We start from the raw sequence: 5,528 nt of genomic DNA on the forward strand, positions 1-5,528 counted from the left end.
CACAATATATCCACACATTCAAACCATTCTCAGAGAAAAAGAGATAATAAACCAGAATAACGATGACAACTCGACAGAATAGAAAAGGGGAGGAAAAAATATGATACAATCAGAAACAAGCAAATTAGGACATCTGCACAGAGTTAAAAATGGGCCAGGCATGGTGGTTCACGCCTGTAATCCCAGTACTTTGAAAGTCTGAGGTGGAGGATTGCTTGAGGCCCGGAGTTCAAGACCATCCAGGCAACATGGCACAACCCTGTAACTACAAAAAATAAAAAAATTAGCTGGGCAGGTGGCACATGCTTGTAGTCTCCTCTACTCGGGAGGCTGAGGTGGGAGGGTCACTTGAACCTGGGAGGTTGGGGCTGCAGTGAGCTATGACAGCACCAATGCACTCCAGCCTGGGGAACAGAGTGAGATCCTGTCTCAAATAAAAATATAAAAATTAGCCAGGCATGGTGGCGGGCACCTATAATCCCAGCTACTTGGTAGGCTGAGAGAGGAGAATTGCTTGAAACCAGGGTGTAGAGGCTGCAGTGAGCCAAGACCGAGCCACTGCACTCCAGCCTGGGCAACAGAGTGATACCCTGCCACAAAATAAAACAAAAGAAGAGTAAAAAATGTTAAAAGTTACTATTTTGTTTGGTGAAATAATGAAATAAATCTTAGACAAATCTAGTAAACAACAAAAGTTATATATCCATATATATGTATACCTATATGTATGTACCTAACGTTTATGGAGAGTTTGTTACATGTTAGGCACTGTGCTGAATGCTTTACATGTATTATGTCATTTACTCCCTATGACAATCCTATGAGATAGTACAGTGGGTTGAATAGTGTCCTCCCAAAATCTGTGTCAGTCTACAGTCTTAGAGCGTGACGTTATTTGGAAATATGGTCTTTGAAGATGCAATTAAAGTAAGAGTCAAGACGAGATCCCACTGGATTAGGGTGCCCTTTCCTCGTAAGAGACAGTAAAAGAGGCACAGAGACACAAAGGAGAAGGCCACGTGAAGATGGAGGCAGAGGTTAGGGTTATACTGCCAAAAGACAGCACCAAGAGCCACCAGGAGCTGGGACAGGGAAGAAAGGTTCTCATCTAGAACCTTTGTGGGAAGCCTGGTTCTGCTGACAGTCTAATTTCAGACTTTCTGGCCTCCAGAACAGAGAGAGAATAGTTTCTGTCATCTTAAGTCAAGAAGTTTGCGGTGTTTGTTCGAGCAGTTCCAGGAAACGAATACAGGTAGATTCTCTCATTATTCTCATTGTGCAGAGGAGCCAATGGAGGTTCCAAAGGATGGTGTTATGCTAAGCTACACAGTTAATGCATTGGTGGGGCAACTGCTGAAGGTCAGGTATATCTGGCTGCAGGGCCCATGACCTTTGTCATCATACTTTTCTGTTTCTGAATAAGGGACAATATTATGTCCTCTGCCTAGTCTCCTACTTGCCTATTAGTTCCTCATTAAAAAGGAGACAGAGCCACGGTGGTGCGTGCCTGTAGTCCCAGCTAGTCAGGAGGCTGAAATGGGAGGATTGCTTGAGCTCCGGAGGTCAAGGCTGCAGCGAGCTATGATTGCACTCCAGCCTGGGTGACAGAGCAAGACTTTGTCTGGGGGAGGAAAAAAAAAAAAAAGGAGGACGGAAAGACATTCATTGTAACTCTTCTCATTTCAAACTTGCAATTGGATTTTAGGTTGTGGCTTTCATTTCCATTTCTAGAATATAAGCTCTCAAGAGCAAGATGGATATAAATTCATCTTTGTATGAAATAACTGAACATTATCTGTTTGGCATTTGCTGAATAGAAGGGACTCAGTTCTTTTTTTTCTTTTTTTTTTTTTTTTAATGGAGTCTTGCTCTACCGTGCATGCTGGAGTGCAGCGGTGTGATCTCGGCTCACTGCAACCTCCGCCTCCTGGGTTCAAGCGATTCTCCTGCCTTAGCCTCCTGCGTAGCTGGGATTACAGGTGTGTGCCACCATGCCCAGCTAATTTTTGTATTTTTAGTAGAGACAGGTTTTCACCAAATTGGCCAGGCTGGTCTTGAACTCCTGACCTCAAGTGATTGGCCCACCTCGGCCTCCCAAAGTCCTGGGATTACAGGCGTGAACCACCGTGCCTGGCCAGAAGGGACTCAGTACTCACTGACTGGAAGAATGGCATAGGCTGATTCCAGTGACTTCCAAATTCATTCTGACCCTACAGAGTGGAATCCAAAACTCATGCAGATCATCAGGTTCATCTCTCTCCCAGCTCCCTTTTTTTCAGTAACAAAGAGGTCACATAATTTTGGGGTGTTAGAGCTAGAAACTCTATTACAGTAGTAAAATACGGTGGCTGTAAGTTTACATCCTGAGGAAGATCCAAGTTTAAGTTTCAGAACTGTCACCTTTTTGCTGTATGTGCTTGAAGAAGCTATTGAAATTCTTTAGCCTCAGCTTTCTCATCTGTAAAATGCAACCACTACTTCAGAATGCTTATGAAAATTAACGTTTATAAAGTATCAGCACAATGCCCAGTACATAGTAAGTACACAGTCTGTTAGCTCTTATATTTATCATTTAATCAAAGGTTTTGCAATTTGCAGGTATCAGAATCATGACAAGGGGTGGGGTTTGGCAAGAAATTTCTTCTTCTTTTTTTTTTTTAGAGACAGTATCTTGTTCTGTCACCCAGGATGGAGTGCAGTGGTGCAGTCATAGCTTGCTGCAGCCTCGACCTCCTGGGCTCAAGCAATCCTCAAGCCTCAGACTCCTGAGTAGCTGAGACTACAGGTGTATATCACCATAGTGGCTAATTTAAAAACTTATTTTTGTAGAGATGGGTTCTCACTGTGTTGCCCAGGCTGATCTTGAACTCCTGTCTTCAAGCCGTCCTCCCACCTTGGCCTCCCGAAGTGTTGGGATTACAGGCGTGATTACCAGCCTTGGCAAGAAACTTACAGACTTGGCATATATGTATTTTCTCAGTCAAGTATTCTCATATAGGGACCATTAGGGCCTCCAAGGGAAAAAGGTTGGAACCCATTCATCCTGTCCAACACCAAATTTCAAAATCCAGAGAAGCTAAATAATTTGACTGTAATTACAGAGTTGTTGAGCAGCAGAGTTCAATTAGAATCCAGGATCTTGGACACACAGTCTAGTGCCCTTTTTACTGCAACAGGTGTGTACTTAATTCTCCAGACCCTTGGGGTACAAGTACAGAGTGATTTCCTTTTGCCAGAATTGTGTTGAGGTCCTCACATGCCATGTTGTTAGGAATTCTAGTATCCCTACTGGATTACATTTTCCAAGAACCCCGGGTGTTTAAGCAAGCCAAAAGGGAAGTGTGCTGATATTTACTAATACTTGCATGGGCCAGTTGCAGTGGCTCACGCCTGTAATCGCAGCACTTTGGGAGGCCGAGGTGGGTGGATCACCTGAGGTCAGGAGTTCAAGACTAGCCTGGTCAACATGGTGAAACCCCTTCTCTACTAAAAATACAAAAGTTAGCCGGGAGAGGTGGCCCACGCCTGTAATTCCAGTTACTTGGGACGCTGAGGCAGTAGAATCTCTTGAACCTGGAAGGCGGAGGTTGCAGTGAGCCGACATGGCGCCATCGCACTCCAGCCTAGGTGACAGAGTGAGACTCCATCTCAGACAACAAAACAAAACAAAACAAAACGAAACATAACACCTTGCACGTTGTAGGGAAATTACTTCGTGCCTGCAGCTGCTGTTCTCTCCACTGCCACATGGTGCCGCTGTTGGAAGAGGTTCTCAGAAATGGTGTATGGTGTATGCTATAACAAAGTCACACTGGTGTCTTCAAAGAGGGCTCCTTTACTGATAATTCCACAACTTCCATGCCAAGCACACTTGCATGCTCCATGGACTCTGCATATGTATCCGAGCGAGCTTATGGCCTTTCAGGTCCTTCCTCTCCCCTTGGTCCCCCTAGATCCCTACACACACCACCACCACCACCACCATTTTGCCTCCAGAGTCCGACCACCTCAGAGTGAGTTAGACATTTACCTGTCTTGGAACCCAAAGCCACTGTTCCCCCTCCAAGTCCTTGGACCCATCATAAAGTTTGGGGGTTATGATGAGCAACGCTCCTTTTAGTGCTTGGAACACAAAGCATTCATTCTCCTCCCTTAACGTCTAATTGCCTCAACTGATTTTTAGGAATTGAAAATTTGTAATCCTTAAGAGATTGTTTTTCCCCTCAGAGACTTAAAGTCTCTCTTCCAATTCCCAGACCTGAGTGAGTTCATAGACTTAAGTCTCTGTGAAGGAATGGGAGGTCAGGTAACCCTGTGGAAGAACCCTGATGGAACATGGCCTGTGAAGATAACGAGCTTTTATCTTGGCTTTCGCCAAAAAGTTCTGTGGCCATTTACTCAAGGAAAATACAGGGGGACTCATCTAGTTATGGATACTCTACAGACAAGGTCTCTGGGTTCCACTGCAGCACGCTGCATAGAGCAGAGGTTTATCAAGTCCACGTGACAGATACTTTGTCTGGAATTGACCTCGTGTTTAGGTGAACTGGCTCTCTGGACCCATCCTATAGTTCTTCCTACAGTTCCTGATAGTATAGTTGGAAATAGATCCTCAGCAAGTGGTAAAATCTCTACCCTGCCTTTACAACCCATGCAGCTGGAGTTGTTATGGCAGGAAGGGCTAAGTGGAAGCCACTGGAACACTTCCTGTATGCCAAAATTGTCAATCAAAAGCAACGCTGAAGGATGACAGAAGATGCCACCCCCATTTGTGCCCTTTTGGGAATAAGGATTGAGTTACAGGCACTTGAGAAAGAGCAGGTGCCACACGGTGCTCTCACTCCTCTTTTACTTCCTGAAAGCAGGAGATGAACCCCCAAGTGCAAGATGCCCTCCCTGTCCTGGGAAGAAAGAAACGTTCTTATCACAAGATGGGGAAACAAGGTCGAGGGAAATCTGTACAGACCTTGTTAAAATAATTCTTACCTTCCTTTGGTCCTCCCACATATTTTAGGTACTTTTCCACAACTGACTCTTTGTTCAATCCATAATACAGTTAGGTTTTGCTACTTCTTTGGGTCTTCATTTCTTGTGGAAACTCCCATGTATGCTTTTCTCTTATCTGTTTTGTGTTATTTCAATACTCACGCCTAGCCTGAGACCCCAAAAGAGTAAAGTTTTGTCCCTCCTGTTACTCTATCTTCCAAGAAACTTTCAAGGCTTCTTCCGCCAATTAGGCTATGGGGGAGTGCCTCCGAAACACAGGCAGCACGCAGCACGTGTATCCAAGGCTAATTCCCTCCTAGCACTGGAGACGACCATTACTGGGACAATGGCAGGGACAACCACCAGAGGACTGCTGCCCACAGACAGCTGTGGACTCACAAAAGACCCCTGCTACTTGCAGGTGACAGCAGTGAACTCCAATGAGACTGGAATTCTTTTCATTGGCTACTAGGATCAGCTTTTATCAACTTCTTTGGATACATTATATTTTCCCTTAATAGAATGACGCCCTTCAAAGTATG

Source organism: Piliocolobus tephrosceles, chromosome 17 (assembly GCF_002776525.5).
Source record: "Piliocolobus tephrosceles isolate RC106 chromosome 17, ASM277652v3, whole genome shotgun sequence".
NCBI lineage: Eukaryota > Metazoa > Chordata > Mammalia > Primates > Cercopithecidae > Piliocolobus > Piliocolobus tephrosceles.